Raw genomic sequence first — 24325 nt, forward strand, 5'->3', positions numbered from 1 at the left:
GAGATAATGTCTTTTTATTCTATTGAGCCATGTTTGTTGTGTTCCTACCAGCCAAGTCAAGATGGTGACTATATTACATCTTGTATAAAGTAGACTGATTTGTTCACATTAGTCTTGTGAAAATAATAACACATCCTTTTTCGAGTTCCAGCTCAAGATTTAGGTCTATTACCCTAAGTTAATCAAAGGAGAATTACTTATCACTTGGTATAGAGAGCAACATTTTAAACGTTATTCCCTTTGGCGAAATACAGGCCTTTAAAGTGCAATATGAAACTCAAAACATTATTGGTACTTTTTCAATTGGCCAGAACCAAGGCACTCATGCCCAATCTTGAAACAGACTCTGTAGTGTCTGTGAGACTTATCTAGAATAAATGAAGCATATTTCATTTGGCCTGACTATATTTGTACATATCATGAAAACAAATTAATTGGCTTGTGTCTAATTGTGTTTGATTAGATGTAAACAAGAGACTGGGGACAGTCTGTGAAATGATGAACATCTGTGAGCTAATCCAAAGTTGGACTCGATTATTTTGATCATGTGTCAGGTGTCAACATTTTATGAATTATTTTTATTTCATTCTATATGCTTATATGATCAATGGCAACTATAAACAGGCATTATGTTAAATAAAAAAGAAAATAATTCAAAGAACCCACAACACTGGTCTTTAAGTGGTCCTACCCTAAATCCCCCACCATGAAGTGTCTGCATTGTGCTCTGATCTGTGCAGCATGCAGTTTAAGACATTCTTTTTGGTGCACAAAGTTCTCTGTGGGACCAGATGCCCGATTGAGTGCACGATTGTCATACATACCAGCCATCCCTACACCCAAGGTTCCCCTCCTGTTCTTTTCTACAATCAAATACAATAAGGGCCAGATTGAACACTTATTCATGCAGTGCAGCAGCTGCAAATGCTGTGCTGTGCTGCGTGAAAAGGAGAGAGGAGGAGAATGGCATATTTACAGAAATATGGCACTTTCCTTCCCTTTCCCTAGCGCCGGGGCTGAAAAAAGTTACTGTGCACCACAGAGACACCTTTGCGCCATTGTGCAAGGGTTTCTCTGTGAGTGTAGCATAGGTTTTATACTGGAAAGATACCCTTCCAGTACAAAATACGATGCTTAGACTAACTTTAGTCCTTTTCCCTCTTTGTATGTGTACGGTAAATAGCAGCACACATACAAAGCCGGAAAAGGAAGGAGCAATGAAAGCATTTCTCCTTCCTTGTACCTACTTCAGATGCCACAGTTTTCTGACGCTAAACCCCGTCTACTTTTTAGTTGATAGGGTTTTGCGTCAGAAGCCTTGGGTGGTTGCATGGGAATGCCCATGATCCACCCATTGTTCGCCGCCTTAGAGCAAAGTAATGCGTTACTTTCACGTTATTTCCAGCGCTAAACAAAATTATCGCTGGAAAGTAAATTGGAAAAAAAGATTTTGCCTGATTTGCATCACATTAGTGACGCAAACACGGCATAAAATCTTGGTAAATCTCCCCCAAAGGTTGGAGGACGTTCTCTTCATAATATATCTGGAATCTACTCCACATCAGACCTGAAGAAGATTTTTCATTGTTCCAACATGAGATCAACCCTCACCTCTCCTTGTAAGCTGATAACTCTGCCATGAATTCAAGTTAACTGCTGGTGGCAAATTCCACCATATCTCATCCCACCTCCTTCCTCCTGGAAAGACTTTGAAGCTGCTGTGAAGTGAACACCTTATATGATCCCCAAATAAAATAACTATATCTTCAGGCTGTCCGGTAAGGATACATTTGCATCAATAATTGGCCCACCAGCTTTATCCTAAGCACTCCAAATGGGTGAAATGTAATCTGTAGCATTCATAAAAGCTAATTTTCTAATGTGTAATGAAAATATAAGCTACTACAAATCACAGAATGTTGATCATAAGGCTAGTAGTAAGTTAACTAAGTAGTCATTCATGGCTTATTGTTGGCCACTTGACTGCTGGAACGTCTGCATTCATTAAATGAAACCATTGGCCAGATATAGTCAAAGTAATGGAAATGCCTTTAAACGTCTCGGAATGTATTCCGAATAAAGAAAACAAGATCTTAATGTAGATATCCCGACTCTTTAACATCTACTGCGGAATAAAATGATTGTAATTTCCAAAATTTCATAGAGTAATATTTCTCAGCGTGTGACGCTTTATTTTTAGATTTAATGGAGCCATTTAGCTACATGCCCTTCTAAAATACTGTTTCCATAGATTACACTAATGCTTAGGTCGCATTATGTACTCAGCAAATATGTCCACTCAATAAAGAGCTCTGTAATCTTTTATTTCTGTTTTGGCAGCAAAGTGTTTATCTCTCCACATAAGTAAGCCAGGTGGGCTACACTGTAATTAACATCTACTTTTGAACAGTTGTACCAGGTTTTTATGGAAACTTAAAATGGAGGGGTAAATATATTATGGCACGGTACTGGCGTCTGTATGGCCCCACCGTGTGCCGTATCTGGTGAATTAGTGGACTACGGCATCCACTGCAACGGCCTGTGTTTGACCTCATAGTCACTGTTTCAATTCCTGGCAGGTCCACGCCCCTTTGGGGTTGAATACATGCTTTACAAATACACATATTATTTATTTATTTATTTTATTTATTTATTGTTATTAGACTGTCCTTGTTGCACTCATGGTTGTTTGGTTTTCTCTCATTGCAATTCCAATATTTCCATTGCAACTGGGTCTGAAACTTGTAGTGATATATTTGTAATGTTCTGGTCAGGCTGCTTGGTGTGATTTGATTAGCTGGTGCTCTGTGGATAGGTGCGTGGCTACTAATCTACAGTCTGATTGGTTCGATTGGAAATCACCGGGCAGTGGATTTATAAAGTTGGTGGAGGAGAAAACATGGGTGGAGAGCTTTAGCAACTTGCTTTTGTTAATCGTGGGTCAGTTAACCATTTGTTTTAAATTGCCAGATCCTGCCATTGCTTTGTCCTCTGTGACTAATTAGCAAAAGAATAAGTGTATTTCAATGTGAGCACCTTTAGTACTGGATTTGGGAACTGTTCTTGTTGTAAGATAACAACAAAGTATAGTGCATTGGTGACTAAAATTCTGTGTTTTGTGGGAAGTGAATTCATAAATTGCTGTCAATTGTACTAGCACCAAACAATCACCAGGCTTTAAAACGCATTCCATTACAATGCATTAATCATTACAACGCAATGTACTATTCTAACTCCACTGGAGCATTGTAATGGGGAATGCGCTGAAATGGTTTGCGGTGTAAAGCCCTACATTGTAAAAGATTTTGCGGAGTAAAAATGTGGGGTAATGGACTGCGTTGTAACACAGTCATTGTAAAGGATGTTTACCATATTGGTTTCACACTGCTTAAAAGTGGTCCAATTCAGGGCATGTACTTGCTGAAGAACCTGCATCTCTGACTATTCAAATCTTTTAAATTGATATCTGAATGTATTCACGCGTTTATGCTCTTTTATGATTGTACTTACAACTGAATAAAGATTTTCATGATGATGTCTATTCAATGATATGTGGTTTAGAACAATACACCTGAAATATGCTTTGCATGTCTTTGAATGTAAATCAGGAAGACACATTGAAAACAATGACTGATTATAGTTAATCAAAGCATAAAAAACAAAGGTGTTCTCTTTCGATTTGAGATTTCCACGATTGACACTCTTTGACAGACAAAACATTCCAAGACGTCAATCTTCTCGTTCGGAAAGGACCACTCAAGCATTTGTAATTCAAAGGACCAAATATCATGGCTGATTTAGGGTTGAAGGCTGATCCGTTTTGATGGTTGCATTATTATATCAGTGATCAACACATATTTCTGAGGGCCTAATCCACCTAGTCCAATCCAAGGTAGATTCAATGGGACTTATATATGAAGGGCTGCAACACTTTTAGGCCACCGTTGCATTACTTTTTGTGACGCTGCGGCGGCGTAAATAATGCGCAACTATTTACAAAGTGACGCATCTAAGCAGATGGGTCATTTTGTAAAGGCCTGCGCTACATTTTACCTGCATCAGGTATAATGTATGTAGGTTGGGCATTCCTCTGCAATAAAGGGTCATAGAACTGGTGCAGTGAAATCTATGAGACTTCACTGCAACACTTCTAGGCCTCAATAATACAGGACATTCCCACGTGGCCTCACCATAATTTCTTAAGTGGTATTACTCAAATGCTTTCAAGATTTTTTTTCCTTTCGGATCAACACAGGTACACTTAAATCAAAGTATATTTCGTATTTTTATTCATTTTTTAGCATATTTATGAACATTTATTTTCTAATTCATTTTCAATCTTCAATATATTATTTTTTTCATTTGCATTGATTTTTAAAAAAAAACATTTTTCCTATTCATTGTGTACATAATTTAGAAGTCAAACATGAAGTTGATTTTCTCTTAAAAACAAACAAACAGAAGTACCCCGAAAACCACACACTAATCACCAAACATACACTACTCATTCATACATCTACACACACTTCTTTTGATAATCAGGACAAGCTCTTTTTCTGAAGCTGAGATGACACCGATAGTATAGATGACTCTTCACGCAAGGTCGACGCGCGTTTCGGTGGACTTGTACCACCTTCCTCAGGACCAACAGATAAAAGGTTTGTCTTTTTGTAGTGTGGCTATAGGGTATCCTTTATGAACATTCAGGGCTTGTATAATTAGATGGAATTTGGTTGAGCTCAGTCAAACCTTCAATGATATTCCAAGATGTAAGTTGAGGATGGTATATTTGTTGCCTTCTATCCTGTATTTAAATTCAGCGGAGTCTCTCGCAAACATAATAAGCTTCCAAATTATCAAAGATATTTTCCTTCCCCTGCTTGTATCTGGATTATTGTTTTCGATTCGTCATGACAGTATACACAATTGGCGTGTCTACGGTGTGTCGGGCATGGTGATCCGTTGGAAGGTCCTGAAAAAGTAAAGAGACGGTCGAATTGTGTATACTGTCATGCCCTTCTGAAAACAAAACTTACCTTTTTTTGAACAATGCACAAATGCACTTTAACCCCTTCAATGCGTTGGATGGCCCCCGTAAAGAGTGATGGTATTTTACATTTTGCACACCATATGATGGCTATCACATTTATAACATTACCCTTTTCCCGCTCTTCTGCCTACAACTACCCTTGCACTCGCATAACGTCTCTCCCCCCTGGGAGAGAGGGTCTTAGCAAGGCATTCCCCCTCCACTTCGTTTTCGTACAAACTTTATTAATGCTATTGGACCCATTCCAATATGGCCGCCCGCCGCCGGATGACGCATAACGCTATGCGTCATCACTTTTTCTAGCACTCATAATGGGGCTTAAGCAGAGGCGACGGCAGCATCAATCGGGAGCAACGTTTATGACCGAGTGTACTCAGTAGCGGTAAGATAGTCCTTTACCTGAGTCTGTGCGCGTAAGATGTTTGGTGCAAGCTGCGTGATTCCTATAATGATCTTCAAGCGCTAAGCCTTGGAGCGACACCAAAGAGGGGAGAGCTGTTTTAATGCTTAGAGTTTTAAGCGTGAATGTTGAGCAGGAGCGCTTTGACTAGCATCTGTCTGTGGGACAAGGCAATGCATGTCGGACAATGGGATAGCGAGACGCTCGGCATAAGGTTAATGCATACATGTGACTATTTGGTGGTCTCACTGTACGTGTGTATTTTGCTTTGCAGGGGGTCAGATTTTAACTGCGCCCCCAGTAGACACGTGATCTAATGACACGGTGTCTAATGCGCTTGATGGCTGCAGGTATGCAGTAGCTGGCAGCCATCAGGTAATAGTGGACTCAGTCTTCCTTGTGTGTCTCTTACATGTTGTGTGTTGTTGCTCTCATTGTTGTGACTACATGAAGTCCTGTGTTGGGGACTAACTTTTCATTTCTGCTGTGTTTGTTTTTAAATATCACTACAGGTCCTGTGAACTTACTAAAGTAAAGATTGAAAACAGAACCCCAATCTTGCCCTGACGAAGTTGCTGAAGTTTATGGCAATGAAACATGTCGGCACTAAGTAAATATATATGGTATATTAAGAACCATTTTTAATTGGGAATTCTTGCAGCATCAGAATTAAGTTGTTTAGCTAGCAAGTCTCTCCTCTTTTTAGTAGTGGTGGCCGATTGTCCTTGGCTATCACAGTGGTTCTAGGTGCACACACACTTTTGTTTCACCTTCACTTTAGATGAAGGGACATATAGGCGCTCCATTTATGCACCACTCTTCCATCAGTTAGGGAATCACTATTTGTGTTTTTTCTTCTGTCCTTTTCTCACACTAAGAGAGAGTAGCCGATGATGAGAAGTGGGTAAACTGGCAATTGCCTGCCAGGAACGCCCTTGGGTGTTTCTATCATGAGGCACTCTCTCTTTGCTCACTTTATTTTCTATTTTTAGAGTGGGACTAGACCTGGGTGCAACTTTTTATGTACACCAGAACACACCATGACCCTGTAGATTAGTGTTAAGGAACACATCTAGGGCAGTAGGATAATTGGCTGTGTAACTCTGCCATCGGTCTAATGAGAATTGGTGTGAGGTGGGGGAGGCCTTTTGTTGTTTAATATTGACTGAGTGGGGGGCGGCCTCTTCCCCCATGTCCCCCTAGGGCTCCCTTTGATTGAGTACAGTTTTTTATTGACCAATTAATGCAATTCACTACTACTACTACATAGAATATGTCAGCACACTTTGGACAGTGAAAATGTCAACCAACTCGTAAATATTGCAACACCTTCATGGCAACAGATGACTATTCCTGGTGCTAGCCGAGCCTGCATCTCACAGATACTGGTGTTGCTTGTGGTGTGGCCTGGCGGCAGGGTGTCCAAGTGGGAATTGTTTTGTCCTCCCTTCTTGCCACGCCGACAGCTACAGCCAGCAAAAACAGACACTGACCTGTCAATGTGGAACAACAATGTTGTTCCTTTTTATATTTCACGTCTTCTGTACTCTTAAATTGGCTAATCATATTTGTGTTTTGTTCAGAATGTTTTGTTTTCTGTCCTATTTTTCATCCAACATATTACTCCTCTGTGGTGCATACTGTGGACAAAGATGCCTCTATTTATCTGTGAGGGTTTAAGTTGTGGATCTGTTTATAACTGGCCATGATTGAGAGCTGTGGAGTTCAACCAAAGGCAGAGCAAATTTCTCACAGTGCCCATCAGTAGGTCATAAAGGGTTTCAGAATACACACTCTGGAGACCACTACCCTTCCACATACCTTACTTAGTAATTAATGCTTAATTCATAGTCTGTCTAAAATGTTTAAATGACTTTGCGTTTGTGTGTGTGTTTTTTGACAGGGGCGGCTCGCAGAGGTAACGCTGTGGGGCAGACGGGGCTGGGTGGGGGGATTAGTGGAGTCCAATATACGACAGCAGATATTTATTTATTTACGTTTATCTTTGCCGTCGTATGTCAGCCTCCACTACCCCACACCCAGCCTCGCCCAGCCTCCTCACCCACAGCGCTAGCTCTGCGAGCCGCCACTGTTTTTTTAAATATATATTACGCATGTGAGCATAATATTCATAATTGCCCTATGTAGGTGTCCCTGTCAATCTTGTCCTTTGCGTGCTCCGCCCCCTAAAAATGACGTCTAGAGATGTCACCACTCAGATCTGAAAATATAATATTAGGCAACTCACTACAAAGTTCACTTTCGCCAATTTCAAAATAAATGAAGGGTACTTGAGGAGAAGATATCATGGAGAAGTCATAGAGTGAGAGCAATTTAAGATAAAATAGAAACAGAGAAGAGATGTGTCAAAGAACCGAGATGAGGCCTGCATGGACATGTCAGAGGGGAAGCCACTGAGGGAAGGGAGTGCTTTGTACATTTCGGCCATTTTGTGAAGTAAAAACGATTTGATTGAACGAGAACCATTCTGTTCTGGAGAAGCGCTTCATAAATGGAGCCATTCAACGCAATTTGAAACCCTCAAATAATATGAATCGCAGAGGGCCGTTTTTAAAAAGAATTTCCCACTCGCAGACAATTTAATACCGAACAAGACCTTCCATATTCCACCTGAAAACTACAAACATACAATAAATGCCCCTAAACTAAACACGTTTGTTCATGCCAGAGATATCATTTATGAATATGCATGTTTAAACCGAGTGTTCAATAATGCATAGCATATGAACCTTTCCCTTGTATAACTGCCGGAGCAAAAATAGATGTTGGTGCTAAAGAAAAATAAGCTATTGGTCTTTGTCTTTGCATAAAAGTGAAAAAGAATGCTGCATAATCTCACAGTTCAACAATTTAAATACAATCAAATAACTGACACGCTCAATATTAATGCGCGTGCGCGTGAATGACATTAGCATTTCTGTGACTATACTATTCCGCTATACATTCATGCAGTGGTTGTTTTTGTAAATCATCCAATATTTGTGACGTCGAACAAAACACCTAATAAATGAAGACACCTTTTCTAAAGTAGACGCGTTTTTGATGATAGGGTGGTACTGCGGTCTCTGTACTTACATAAAATGGCTCTGTGTCGTTTTCACTCGTTGACAAATCCAAGCATGCGCATTCTTTAAAAGCATTTTCAGTATGTCGCTAAAAATTCATTGTGATTGCAATGTTCACCATCCAGGAATAGCTCCCAGTAATGAAGTTATTTGTATAGTTCCAGCAGACCTTAAGGATGTTCCAGGGTGCTAAACGAGGTGAATTAGGTAACCATCAAAGAAAGGTGAGAGAATGGCTGCGGTCTTTACCTTAACATGGACAAAGGACAGTGCTTCATTTGAGCCAGTGGATTCCGGTGCTAGGCACTGGCACTTAATTGTCAACACCGGGTCTTGTAACAGTCTGTCACATGGTGGCACTGTCTAATTAAAAAAATGGCACAACAACAGTTGTTTATTAAATCTATATACATTAAAAATTACTATTGACTGAATTGTCTAACTTGTAGGAGTGTGATGGGTAGTAGTTGTGTTGGTACTGCCATTGGCTGCACTGGGGTGGGGGCACTGTGTGGTGTAAGCTGCAGTGGCGTCCTGACGAGAGCCCTAGCACTTATTCTTTTTATAAATTAAGCACTGACAAGGGATTATATGCAGAAAGATGCTGGCTCTCTTCTGGTACGTTGAATGGTCATTTTGGTTATGAAGGGTTAACACCATAGTCCTCCTTGTTTGGAGGAAGCCATTGTAAGCTGTATTGCCCATTAGTGACTTCTTGAACTGTAGCGGCTACATCTCGTCGGTGTTGGTACATAGTAATTGATGTTAGCTATAATTCGGAGCTCTTGACTGATACCAGAAGTCACCATGTTCATGGAGAAGTTCATTACCTGAAACAAGCTCCTATAAGCAATAGATATGGCAGACAAGCGCTACATAAAACAATTCAAGATAAATAACTTAGTGATATTACTGGTCTACTCAGGTCCATCACAGGCGATACGGGAAAAGCACAATACGGTACCTATGACTCTGTCTAGATCCCAAGGATGAGCGCAAACTTCATTTCTGGAAGGTGGACATACATTGAAATAAAAAATGAAGGATGCATCCTTGTATCATATATTGTAGAGCTAATGCCGATGGTTGTTAAGTAAGAATTTCTTGTCCACGAGGCGGTGGGATGTGGCAAGAGAACAGGCATTTTTATCAAAATTCAGAAGGTAGATTCATGGTAGGACCTTAGAAGGAGAATCAGGAGGTTGGGAAGGACAGTTCATTTAGATATAGTTCACATAAATTATTTTCCACTGAGCATTTTTAATTTTTTAATTGAAAATTATTCAGTAAAAGGATCCAATTTTCCTGTACCTTGCTTTTGACTGTTCAAAGTTAAAATTATTTTCACTGAAAAAGAGAATAGATAATTCTGAAGCTCCCTCTTAATATTGCAATATATAATTTTGCATTCTTTTTGATTTTTCTTGGCATTCACTTGAAACCATAACGTCAGCTCAACTCTTGCACTAGCCTTTGCCACAGGCTCTTAATCTGAAACCTAACCTGACCAAAGACTCGAATGTGTCAATATTGTGACCATATACTAACCCTATCCCACCTCACTCATGACCTTGATTTTTAAACTGACTCTGCACCTAAATAAAAGTTTAACACTCATTGTTACCCCAACCTTTACCCTAACAATGAAATTGACCCTTATACTTATCTTAACCATAACCCAAATTTATGGTCCCTAATCCTTACTGCAGCAAAGTCAAGAAATCCGCCTTTTGTGCATGATCATTTCATTGCCCTAATGGAAAGAGCTGAAGTGTTTCCTACTTTTGTAAGAGACTCAGAACGTTTTCATACTTTGACGTCATCTCTTTATAAATATCATAACCCCAGCAGCCTGTTGTTGATGGTCAGTGGGCGCTATTCCATGACAAAAGAAGATTAGTGCTAAATGAACACCTATAATCTGATTAATCTAGGCAATGGCCACTCACGTAGACCTATTAGGTAGGAAACCTAATAAAACATTAAAGGTTGTAGCAGGAATCCTGGGAAGTGTTTATAAATCATTTTAAATTATGTGTCATGTGTTATAGTGTTGAGATCTATTTTATTATAGGAGAAATGGAGTTCCATGGTGATGGGGGCTACACAATGTTTTTTATTCTTGCTTCTACTATTCACCATGGAGGGGCCAGAATAGACTTAACACCTTAGCAGCTATGGAACGTCCAGCTCCAGTGCTGGACGTTCCATTGCGCAGGTGCAGTTCGAACGTTCAGCGGCCGACGGCAGCACTCCCGAGGTAGTGGTGCCGTCGGCTACTGAACGGGCGAAGCACTTAAGGGGTTAAAGACCACACAGTACAGGCGTTTAATAAGTATCTATGAATGACTTACAAGGTGGATGACTTTCCATTTCACGTAATATGTGATATTAATAAAAGGCTATGGTTATTATGATTTGCCTATTATTAGGTGGATAACAATTGTTGTATAAAGCAATCATATTTCGTTTCCCATACCAATGATCAAAATTTTTTGCTCATTGCTTTCGTTGACCACTAGGGGACTAATTTGGAGTCTGGAGGACCAAGGACCTCCAGGCTCTCGAGGGTGCGGCGGTGGCAGTCCAGCCACCGCCGAACCAGCGTTCCGACCTCCCCATTGTAACGTGGGCAGACAAACTAAAAGTACAAATAATGTCACCGGGTCTAAAAAAGAAAGAAATGTGGTACTACTAACAGTATGTGAGTGTACTTACATCTATGTGTTTGTAAGATTAGGTGGGCACCTTGTGATCCTTAACAGGGTACCCATCAGTCACCACTCGGAACCGCCCTTCATCATTTGGGATTCCTGTATAGCCATTTGTTAGGAACCAGCACAGTGGAGGAGATGTTAAACCTCTGATGTTACTGATCCCGTCCTTGATGGTCTGAGTCTCACAGGCTATTTTGAAGCTGGAAACAAAGGTGAGAGTGACTGAATGTGCAGTGCATGTAGTGAGAGTGAAACGTGAAACTAAAATTGGGTGATAGGGCAAAAAAAATTACTTTATTCCGTGTTTTGCTCGCTCCTCCAATGTTTAAAAAGCAGTGGGGTAAATTAAACAAATATTCACCCAGATGTATTGGTCAACATGTTTCTGCAATTAGTGGACCACAGAGTCCGTTGCATTAGCGGCAGACAAACTGCCATTTAATTCTCACTGCTACCAGGAAACTGCCATTACCTAGTGGTGGCGCGGTGATCCGGGCTAAGTAACATGCTGGTGGTGCTGCTGCTGCAACGCCATGGAGATTATGAATTTCAGGACCGCCAGCAGTGTTATGGAGGTCTTTCCGCCATGGGTTTTGTAGAGGAAGCCTCCTTGCTCCATGACTCGCAGTTTGGTTTCCGTCCGCGGCATTCGACTGAGTCAGCACTACTAATGGCAGTAGAATCCTTACGGCAGGGAGTGGATGAGGGCCGGACTATGGCTCTGATCCTCTTGGACCTAAGCGCAGCATTCGACACTGTAGCTCATTCCATCTTGCTACAGTGTCTGAATGATGGAGGAGTTTCAGGGGCTGCGCTTGGGTGGATCCGATCTTTCCTGACAGGCAGATGCTTCCAGGTCCGCCAGGGAGAGTGTTACTCTAGGGAGATTGGGTTGGGCCATGCGTGCCGCAAGGCTCGTCCCTGAGCCCGACCCTGTTCAATCTGTATGTCTCCCCGCTGGCGGCCATAGTTGAAAGCTATGGACTTCGTCTGGTGTCCTACGCCGACGACACGCAGCTGGTCATCTCCCTCTCGTGCGCACCCGGTCTGATGGCGGACAATTTCAGAGTGTGCATGCAAAAACTGGCAACCTGGATGTCCGCCAACTGCCTGAAACTTAATGGCAGCAAGACCGAGGTGCTCGTGGTGGGGGGATGCCCATCTATGTCGACGTCGGCGTGGTGGCCGCCCTGCCTAGGAGAGACGCCTGTTCCCTGCCAGGAAGTTAGGAATCTTGGGGTGTGGTTGGATACTGACCTTGCCTTGGGCCCCCAGATTGGCCGTGTGGTGGGGACATGCTTCGGAGTTCTAAGAACTCTGAGAAAGGTCTTGGATTTCCTGCCCATTTCTGCTCGTCGGACGCTGGTGCATGCCTTAGTCACCTCACGCCTGGATTACGGCAATTTGTTGTATCTGGGGGCCACGGGAAAGGCTCTGAATCGCCTACAGGTGCTACAAAATGCTGCTGCTCGCCTTATTTTGAGGCTCCCTAGTAGATCTTCCTCTAAGGCAGCACTCCAGGCCTTGCACTGGCTTCCTGTTAGGAGCAGGGTCGAATTCAGAGCCCTGGCCACGTGTCACCGCATCCTGGGTGGCAAAGCCCCTGCCCCGCTACAGAGCCTGGTGACCAGGTATGAGCCTACAAGGTCTCTGAGCTCCTCCTGCACAGGTCTTCTGAAAATTCCTAAAATTAGGAAAGCGCGTATGGGGGGAAAGTCGTTCAGATACTTGGTAGCGAAGCAATGGAATGACCTTCCGTCAGAGCTACGCTTGGAGTCATCTGAACTCTTGTTTAGAACAAAACTTAAAACTCACTTATTCAGATGGTAGACGGTTGTGCTGACTGCTTGACTGCTTACCCCACTTTTTATAGCGCGGGGACACGCCTGCCGGCGTACACCAGGCGCTTTACAAATCTCCCTAATATTAATAATAATAATGAACAGACTGGCGGTCCTAAAACAAAGGGAGTCCGACGAGGACCCCTGTTGCACATGTGTATGCATGGGAGCACAGCCTGTGCCCCCTTTTGTACATGCACCTCAGTTCCTGCACAGCATGGACTTTACAGTCCATACCATGCAGGAACTGTTTTTGGCATTCTCAATGCTGTGCCCATTTTCAGAGACACCGCCAAAAACAGCCCAGAAGACACGAGGAAACTTGTCATGTGGTGAGCGGTGCTATCACAGTTTTGGCAGTGCGGAATGGGACCGCCGGCGTGGCAGTTGGCTTCCGCACTACCAAACTCGTAATCGGGCCCTAAGTGACTCTAAAGACAATGTTGACTTTAGCTCTTGGACATTTGCAATTACAAAATATGTAAACAAATATCTGATCTGTTGCCACATAGCAGCTTTATACAAACACGGAGCCACCACTCAGCTTAACCTACTTCTAGATAGCTTAAATTAGTTATATTCCTTGTCAGACGATGCATTTATACATTTCAGTTATTTTCTTTTTACAGTACTGTTTGACCTAAAAAAGTTGTTAATACTTTATGTTTATACGAACACATTGATGTCTTAATGGATAAGGAGTGAATAGCCACAAAGTAAGTTAACATGGAAACTGAATAATTGTATGCAATGCACATGAAATCCTCACGGCCCCTATCAATTGTACTCTTTATATGTGTGATGCAAAGGTGTAAAATGTGTGGCAGGTGAAAGTGGTCAGGAAAGGCAGTGCTGCTTGTTGGTGGGTAGTAACATTTAGGTCTTGATTACGAGTGTCTCAGATAACGCTGATATGTGCAGGAACGCACAAATCAGGATTATGAGTTTTGCAGTTAACAGAGCACCCCCACAACTTTGTCCTGCTAAATTCCTGCAGGTCTAGTCTGCTGTGATTTAACCTATGACCAAGGCCCTGTAAGTAGCTGGAAATTGGAATTTGGTGCTGTAAGCACCAAAGCTGCAGGTTATGCCCCTTTTGAGGTCAACACTCGGAATCAGCGATGTGGTGAGTGCTGATGGTACCCCCTGAACATTTAAGTCAATGGCTGAGTTCTCTAACTCTCGCGTGTCAGACCTTGCTCTGCTGATGTGGTGAAACAGTGCAACTGGTAAGAAAGACTGCAAAAGGTAGACCATGTTATGTTTCAGGGGGATTTGGAATGTTCCATCCCTGTCTCCCGAGCGAGGGGTTTCAAGGGAACACCCCCGGTACGTATGACCATGATGGTAATGGCCATGATGTGATAAATGGCGAGCGGCCCCCTGCCTCATGGTAGAAAACTATATATAGTGCGCTCTGTCACGTATTACATCACTACGCCTTTTAGTGCTAGGCCACCTTCAGGGACTCAACAGGCCAGTACACAACATACAACGGTGGATGGCTTCTTCTGCCACAGCGAGAAGTTATGCGTTTTCCAGAAAAAGCTCATCCTTCACTCATATTGATCCCAAATCTAATTTAAATGCAGGCTTTTCCATAAAGGTTAGTAATTCCGAGTGGAATATGTTGGATCCCTCAGTGAAATAAGAAAAATACAGCCCGATTCATCAATCTCCCGTTTTGCGAGGCCCTAATAGCGAATTATAGCGATTCGCTATTAAGGACTCGCAAAACGGGATTCATGTAGGATTAGCAAAATTTATCGCGATTCTTACTGATTCCTTATTTGCGATTAGCAAATTGCTAATCGCAAATAAGGAAAAACTCCCCAGTCATTCCTATGGGCCAAAAGGCCCATAGGAATGAATGGGGAGTATTCCTTATTTGCGATTAGCAATTTGCTAATCGCAAATAAGATTGCGATTTGAAGGGTGCCAGGGGTGTCCAAAGGACACCCTGTAGCACCCCTCAAATGCACATTTGAACAGGTGTTGCGCACACACATCTCCAGAGGACATGTGTGTGTGTAACATGCAAAAGAAAAAAATGCACTAAAGTGTTTTTTACTCTTTTTTCGCAATTTACCACGAAGTCAGATTTCGTGGTAAATTGCGACCAAATATTGCGAATTCGCAATTTCGAATTGGGTGATGAATTGGATTTAAGGAATCTCTATTAGAGATTCCTTAAATCCAATTCCTCGCAAATATGCGATTTCGGTAATAGCGATTTTTGCATTTGGGATGATGAATCCCAAATGCAAAAATCGCACTCGCAAACGGCCAGATTCTCAGAATCTGGCCATTTGCGAGCGCAATTCATGTTGATGAATATAGATGATAGCATTTTGTTGTGTTCTCTTTTCCCAAGCAACACTGGGTGCTGCTGCAAAGTGGCACAGGGTTATGGAAAACCTATTTAGAGCCTGAACATTAAAAAAGTGCACATTGTAAGATGGTATGTTGGGCTGGAGCACACGGTCCATCCGTTCACTTATCAGCTCCCCACAAGAGGGGGCGCTCAAATAGATTGTTCAGTCCCATTGGAGGGGTTTAAGCTCTTACTGAAAGGAAAGGCAATCTTAATAGGAATACAGGCCTAATGCGGTGTCAATGAATATATATCGCATCCTCCAGGGTGCTATTTCCTCCACAGCGCGGATGCTTTTATCAGCACATATTCCGCTGTTTCACATTGACAACTGGGAGTGCTGGTGGGGAGTGCCAGTGAGGTGGGCGAAGCTCTCTTTGAACTCACTTGGGCTTCATTCACAAATCCAGTTACATAAAGACAAGGCTTTGGAGGGGGAAGATGCCTTTAAAGGGAAAGTGATCAAACTGCAGGGCAGATTTACTAATGTTTCACACAATGCAATACAGCACGGTAAGTTGTTTTGCTGCGTAGCTTGGAAGGGAGAGAGCCAAACTGCGTCAGATATACAAATATATTGCGCAGTTCAGCTTTCTCCCAGCGTTGGAAGACTTTGGGCTGCCTCGTGCCAATGCCGGCAACCTTGTGCAATGGTGCCAGCGTTGTTGGCAGGATTGTTTTTGTGCAGGTAGCGATACCTTCCTGCAATAAAAGTAGTCCTTAGAGGCTTATACCTCTTTGAATGTGTGCTGCAGTGGGCAGCACACGTGGAAAGATGAAGTGCCAAGGAGAAATAAAGCTATGCCCCCCTGTTAAAACAAGGTCAGGTATGCACACCATTTTGGTGCCAGCTTAGGTTTATGGGGCCTCATTTATGAAAAGTGATGCATCGCCTCGTGAAAACAGCGATGTGTCACTTTTCATTGCGCCCTCCTTTCGACACAAATGATGCGTCATATTTACAGAATGACGCATCATGGCGTAAGGAGTTACAGATACGTCAGTATTTCAGACGTATCTGTATGGCACAAAAGTGACGCATTGCTGGAGTGTGTCACAAAAGTGACGCAACTCCAGCAATGTGTCCTTTCACATGGGGCAAACCCCATGTGAAAGGGCCTGCGTCAGTCTTACGCCTGCTGTGAGGCAGGCGTAAGAAATTAACGCATTTGTGTCCTAGAAGTGGCGCAGTGAAATCCTATAGATTTCCCTGCGTCACTTCTATGACCCTTTCTTGCGTCAGAACGCCCCCCTGCATATATTATACCTGGCATAGGTATAATGTAGCGCAGGGGTTTACAAAGTGACGCATCTACCTAGATGCGTCACTTTGTAAATATGGTGCAACAAGGCACATTTTTTACGCTGCTGGTGCGTCACAAAAAGTGATGCAGCAGCGGCGTAAAAGTGACGCACAGCCTCATAAATGAGGCCAATGGACTTTAGTAAATCTGACTTTGCATCAGAATCAATGGGTGGATGCACAGTAACGCCAATGCTCCACCCATGCAATACGTCCTCAACGCAAAGATGCCCAAGACAACGCAGTGCCTTGCATTGCTTTTTTCTTGCAAAGCCACACAAATCGGGCTTTGCATTGCTTAGTAAATCCCAAAATAAAATTTGGGCAATGGCTTGTGTCAATAAAGTGACACAACTCTGACGCAAAATGTTAGTAAATCTGGGCCTACATGTGCATACATGACTTGCAAGGGAAAGGAAGAAGTCCCAAGTCCTTTGCTTGCATTGGTGTACTAGCCTGTGCAGCAGGAAGGATGGTGAATGGGGGTTAGATGATTTACTAGCCTTGTCATAGGCATTGCTGATCTAGCCTTCAACCCTCCTCCCTCTCTGCAATGCCAAGAGGTCAGATGTCCATTAAGAGTGAATACCAGTTAGGCCACACTCCCTCCCCCTGCCGGATATGGAGGAGCGCAGACTGCGCACCGGCCGGGCCAGTGTGATTAAATTCCAGTGCCTTTCATTGGTCAGATGAATGCTGTAGTAAAGGCGACAATCTTTGACCCCGTCATGATGAGACACTACAATGGGTGATTTATCTGTCCAATTACTGCTTTCAGTTTGAGATCCCTAGGAGCACACTGAAGCCTTCTGAAGGCTTCTCATTACAGGGCGAGAAGCAAGGCAGGACAATGTCCTTAATGCATTGTTTTTCGGGCTGCCCTTGATAGATTACATGTAAATAGAAGAAATGCTTATTGTTATCAGATAATTAAAATGGTGTTTTATGAGTGCTACTAGCAATATACAACGCTGAAGAGGAGGATTTTTGATGGGGCTGTCTTATTCCTAGGTATCAATAAGAGCTTAGACTAGTTTGCATATTGCACATGCCCAGTACCGGTGCAAGTCCACTGATACATTCTTACGCTTAACAAAGAGTGGGTGAATGTTAGAGTATCAAAGAAAGAAAAATAATCTAACATAAATATTGTGTACTAAATATTGTTCACAAAAATATCATCCGATTGGGTTTAGATGTTCTGTTATTAACTCAAGTAGGCCAACATCTTTTAACCTGTTGGCTGCTGCCGTCGGCCATTGGCCGATGGCAGCACTACCTCGCTGGTGCTGCCGTCGGCCACTGGCCGACACGACGGCGCCCGTTTTTTAAAATGGCCGCACTGCCGCAAAAAAGCGGAAGCAGCCAACGGGTTAAAGACACAAAGAACATTATATTTAAGTCAGAGGATAATAATATTGGGACTCACAGAGAGGGCACAGGGTCAGCCCAATAACACTGATATTTGTCAGGATAGTTTGTGCCGATTACGTCAGAGGTTCAGCAAGGTGTTTATCGATTTTTGCATGGATGCAGTGCACATACACAATGTAAAGATGGAACTAATTCATTCAATGTGATCAGTTGTTTTTCAACAAGAACAGGGCCGGAATGGGAACCCAAAGTGGCCCTGCCAATTTTGTCAGACCAGCCCCTGCATGGTGCATAGTGAGTGAGCCTGACCACTGCAAGGGGAATTGGGGGTGAAAGTGTGAAGCACTGGCTGGCCCAGGGAGGCTGGAAATGAAAGTGAGTGGATTATGCTAGCTGGCATCTTTTGTTACTGGAGGGTCAATATTGCAGCACCACTGCAAAACTGCCCCCACTCGCTGCCACACTTCCAGCCTCTCGGGGAAATGCCTGATGCCCGGTACGGCCAGTCCGGCCATGTTGATAAGACCATTCTCTGGCTTGATTTATTACTACCCAAAATGGAATGCGTGTCACAAAGTGCGAAATGGTAATTTTTCAAAAGTCTTAGTAGAAAACACAAATTGTTCTCACTGCTGTATTTGCACAGCCACGATTTGCTGGCGTCCTGCAAAAGTAAGCCATGGCACTATGGATAGTAAATATGAACAAAACTGAAGTACATACCATTCTTGAAACTGAGTCCCCATTTTTATTCTCAGTCTGCAAAATCAGATTCCAACGTGTCAGGAGCAGTCGGGTGTATTTACGACAAGTGTTTTTTAACCCAATAGCAATGGCCAGGTCTATATTCCTAGTTTGACTTTCTGCATAGTTTACTGAAATATCCTTTGAGGCCCATTTCGTTGCTCACATTGTAAGATGTCACAAATGCCCTGCACAACATTCGGATATTTCAGCACTATCTGGAAGTTAAATAACAGGGGGGCATATTATCAAGGACCGGTGTTAAAATTATCACTGTTTTATCGTCAGAAAGCTGCAGATAAAACGGTGATAATGGGCTTGATAATATGCCCTTGTTAAATCCCATAGAAGCCCATGTTAACATCAGAACATAGGCTCTATGGGAATTAACAAGGGCGTATTATCAAGCCCACTATCGCCGTTTTATCAGCAGTTTCCTGACGATAAAACGGCGATAATATTAACACCGGTTCTTGATAATATGACCCCAGATTCTCTTAAGTATAATTGAGCTTCTAGATATTAAACAGATTTAGCTTACCTTGCCAAGTCATGGCTAGTCAAAGCAGACCAAACTCCAGGTCACTGCCAATACTGCATATCTGCTGGCTGACTCGTGCTCAGTTTTATCAGTTCAGTAGACTCCTATGGACAAGAAAAGTTTTTATTATTAGAAATGATCAAAGCTCTTGGATATTAAAATGAACATAGACAATATTAGCTGTTTGTGAACATCAGGTACAGTTCATGAAAATAACTGATATATTCAGTACTTAATCATGTTTTCACACTTATAACTGTCAATTTACTTTGGATAAGTTTTTTTTTGTTGCAGGTACAATTTTTATCGCTTTAAAAGTAATCTTGCTATGTATTGCAAGAAGAAATACTCAAAGAGGCCAAGAATTGAGAGCTACATTTTATGAGGGGGATCCAAGCTTAAAGTACATGGAACTGCAACACTTTAGAAGAGTACTTCACCTCATTTTCTCCTGTCAGGCTACTTCTGATGTCAGAACTAACATGTGTTGCGGAACCCTGACATTCTTCTCATGACCCACGCAACTCTACATTTTTAGATCTAGTTTTAGCCAACACCGTTCGATTTTACTAAAGTTTTTTGTGGAACATACTCATAGCATCTTTAAAATGTACATGTATATCCGTATTTGTGAAGCGCGAACTACTCACCCTTATGGGTCTCAAGGCGCTGGGGGGCCATCATGGAAATTAAGTGAGCTATTGCCCAGAGTCACATTGTTCTGAGCTGAGCTGCCGTCGGATCCGGGGATCAAACCATGAACCCTGGCCGCTGCACCACACCTCTCCACCTGCACCACACCTCTCCAGCCAGACCTGTTCATCCATTGGACTTTAATTGTGATACTCATAATTTCCTTAATTTCCTTCCGCCCACTACAGCAGACAGCATAAAGTAGTCCATGAGCCCATTTTAGCCATTGATCAAGTTAACTGCAAGTGACTACATTCTGCAACTTCACAAGCAGAACATCTAAACAGATAGGGTCTGATTATGAGTTTGACTGTCCGTGGACAGCCAAATTTACAGTGGCGAGGTGGTGGCGGTCTGGCCACCACCGCACCGGAGGCCTGACTGCCGTATTACAACTTTGGCGGTCGGACTGCCATTGGACCCCAGCAACTGCCAGGGAGCAAAGTTCCCTGGCAGTGGTGAGGCGGTCATGGGCCCACAATATGCTGGCAGTGCCATTGAGTGGTTGGCATCCACAAAGTCGGTGAGGTCTTTTAGTATTTTGGCAAAGCAGGTGAAAGGAGTGGGGTCAAATGTGGGCCCACAGCCTGGAGACACGGTCATTAAATGGTTGCTCAGCATTTATCTCTATTTTCTGAAGTTAGATTCAGGTGATCCGGAGACATGCACGGGACAATTTCCAGCCAGCAATCACCCGCAAAGCTAGGGTGTGTGAAGGGAGTATTATTAAACTTCATGATATTGCAGTTCATCAGAATAGTTCTACTAAGTGTGTCTGAATGAACGTGTGGAATGATGCCAGATGAGTGAATAGAAGTTTAAATTAGTGGTTTTAAATCCTGATAAACCCCACTGACAGAAAGGGTCAAGAGGTACCATGTGAGATCTATCAGCAGTACTTTTCCAGTCTGATGTTCATGACTCTCCTCTGTTTTAGGCATTCAATTTCTAAGGCTAGAACAATACCGACGGCTGTTTGCGGCTGTCCTGTGGACAAGTGAAACTGCTCATTTGCTATGTGACTATTTCATATTGTATTCCCATATGGTGAAAAAATCCTCTTAGCAGAACTTTTGAGCTCGAAGGATAAAAGAAGGCTGAATCATGAAAAATGTCACTGATTGTTGAAAACCATGGATGGCCAAAAAGCCATACCAATCAATATTTACAGGGAGTTGATTCTCTATCTGAGTGAACATGAGTCAGCAAGAGTGGCGGCCCATAGCAGCCTTAGGCGGGTGTTCGCACAGTCTGACACTGACAGACGAGCCAGCCTGAAAAGGCCAGTACAGGAGTTGTTTTTTTGTTCCATCACTGCCCACTGTACGAAAAAGAAAAGGACCAAACACTTGCCCTGTCAATTTTGCCAATCTTGCAGTGCCAGACTTCTCAAAAGGGCAGTCTAACACATTGGGTCTGAGGTGCTTCCTCCATTGCAAGAGGTGAGTTACTTCCCAAAGTCAACAATAAGAATGAGTGAATCACAACTGTCAAACTGCGAGTAAACTCCACGAAGGACCAAGGTTAATTATCAGTGCTTAGAGGAGAACAGAAGGGCATATTATCAAGCCTGGGCGATGAAATTATTGCCGCTTTATCGGCAGGAAACTGTCGATTAAGTGGCGATAATGGGCTTGATAATATGCTCTATGGAATTCCAATCGAAGCTCATGTTAGATGTCCTTCGCATTTAACATGAGCTTCGATTGGAATTCCATAGAACATATTAAAAAACCCATTATCGCCACTTTATCGGCAGTTTCCTGCCGATAAAGTGGCGATAATTTTATCGCCCAGGCTTGATAATATGCCCCAGAGTGTGCCACGCTGCAGGTGAGATGTAAAGTGGGCAATTCTTTTTAAGTAATTAGGAAAACTTATTGTTATTATTACATTTTTATGTGTGCGAGTCCTACCATTTGAACAAGGCCAGCTGAAATGTGAAATCATCACGATTTTCAAATTGTGTGTAAAAAGCAGTTTGACAAAACTTAACAACTCCCTCAAAAAAGCTTCAAACATATTAGAACTTATACAATCAGCAGGGAATGCAAACACAATGTACCCAGATGCCATATTCAGTTTGTGCAAGGACAGAGAGTTATGAGTGGTAAGTGTAAGGGATATAATCAATATATCACTGCCAGGCTTCATAATAGGTTTTAAGCCATTTTCTTTGTTCAAAAAAGAAAAAATGCTTTAAACACTGTTCAATAAAACAGTCGGTAACCTGTAGTATATCTAACAACACCGATGCTAGGTCACGACGTTTATCAGCAGGCCTTGGTGCCTGCAAAGAAGTGTGCTAGCAAATACATAATTCTCAGGAGCCAGGCAAAACATCTAAACAAAAGAAACAGGCCTACCACACACCACAAAGGAACATGAAAACACAGTGAAACAAAGCAGGTAAACATCTTGTTCCTGCTCATAATTTAATGTTTCCTCACTGCAAACACATGGAAAATAGATATGACATTTTGTAGGACCCTGGCAGTATGTGAGGAATATGAAATGTAAAATAGGAAAAATCTCTCAAAAGTTCACTCCTTCATGTGGTATTCATACTCCTTATCAGCAGTCATGGCCGGCATGACTCGTGGGTGGAGGGCAGGAGGGGGGATCATGCAGGAGTTTGCGTGAGGTGAATTTAAACATAAATAAAAAACGTAGCTTGCCGGGTCCCCGCTCCACCTCGGCTACTGGCCGGGACCCGCGTTTTCCTGCTGCTTTTCTGCTCTCCTGCCTCTGGCAGCAACAGGAAAAAGGCAGCCTCCCTCTCCTCCCCCAAGCCAATCACAACGCTGCAATGGCAGTGTTGTGATTGGTGAGGACGGCGCCCAGCCAACTGCCTATGGGGAGGCCATTCTCTCGAGAAAATCCAAAGGTCGCATGACTGATTTGGTTGTCTCCAGAGGGCTGACCAAACAGTCAGAGCCCGCAGCATTGGGCAAGCCACTCCTACCTAACCCACCTACCTGTCCGCCACCAACCAGGCATACCCTTCTACTTTCTCGCAGTGCGAGAAGCAGAAACAGAAAATGGTATTTAAAATACCATTTTATGTTTCTGCTTCTCGCACTGCGAGAAAGCAGTGGGGGGACGCTTCTCCGGCCTAATGTAAGAGCCGCCGCTGCTTATCAGCATTATAACTAGGCCATGATTACAAGCTGAGCTGGTCCTTGACTGCGGTACTCGCAGTGGCGTTCCTGCATCTGCCCTATTACAAAGCAGCTTTTTGGACTTCTGCGCTGGGTGCACCGGGTGCACCAGGGAACCGCCATTCCATGGAGGTGGCGCAGCACAGGACCTATATAATATGCAAGGCTGGACCGTAGTGGTCTGCCTAGCATAATACGAGTATCCCCTCTGCCAGCCATTTCATGGTGGGCTCATCACCTGGAAAAGGCTGGCGGAGGGGAATCAAAAGTATGCCCGCTGCCATGGGGATGGATTCAGGGGAGCACAAGATGTGCCCCCCTGTTTGCATGCATCCCAAGTTTCAGGGCGGCATGGGCTTCACAGTCCATGCCTTTCTGGAACTATTTTTGTGTTTCTATTATGGTGCCCGTTTTCAGGGCACCCCCATGGGAATGGCAAAATAAAAGACAGGAAATGTCAGCCAGACACAAGTTCAACTCATAATCTGCCGGGTGGTCCCTGCACGGCTTTGGCGGTGCTGAACTGGCACTGCCAAAGTCGTAATTTGGCCCTAACTCATAATTGCACAATATTGGTGGAGTATTACTGCACAATACCAGAATTGATGAGTGCAGAATTACAAGCTCACCTTTACCGTGCTACTAGAATTTGGCATTGGTTTTATGAAAGTCTCCTGATAACAGCACCCTACATATTGATGTATTGCCCTTACGTGTTAATTTCACATTTTGCCTGATAAGCTGACTATTCATGTGTCTTAAAAACGCTCATTTTGCATAAGGGGTGGACTAAAAACAGATGTATTTATTTATTTTGGTGTTCTTTGTAGTGCCGAATATCACATTATGGTCACTTCAAGTGCTTAGGTATACAAAGTGTAAGCAAGACTCAGGGGCTGATTATGATGGCTGTCAGACAGCACACTGACAGGCCATCGGTGGCAGTCCGACCACCGACAGCTTTTCGTTCAGACCAGCCCCTCCTACAGAACCTCAGAACCTGACGGGGCGGCAGTCAGAGTCGTTGACCAGAATGGGGGC

At 43.1% G+C, this 24325-nt stretch overlaps 1 protein-coding gene across 1 annotated transcript in view; it reads right to left on the reverse strand.

Moving 5' to 3' along the window:
* Window positions 1–19534, reverse strand: part of LINGO2 (leucine rich repeat and Ig domain containing 2) — a 2438702-nt gene extending 2419168 nt beyond the window's left edge. Inside the window, exon 1 of the mRNA XM_086962132.1 lies at window positions 19431–19534. The gene's annotated coding sequence lies outside the window, so the exon portion shown is untranslated. The remainder of the gene's footprint in view (window positions 1–19430) is intronic.
* Window positions 19535–24325: the final 4791 nt, after the last annotated feature.

Source organism: Lissotriton vulgaris, chromosome 3_1 (genome assembly GCF_964263255.1).
Source record: "Lissotriton vulgaris chromosome 3_1, aLisVul1.2, whole genome shotgun sequence".
Lineage (NCBI taxonomy): Eukaryota > Metazoa > Chordata > Amphibia > Caudata > Salamandridae > Lissotriton > Lissotriton vulgaris.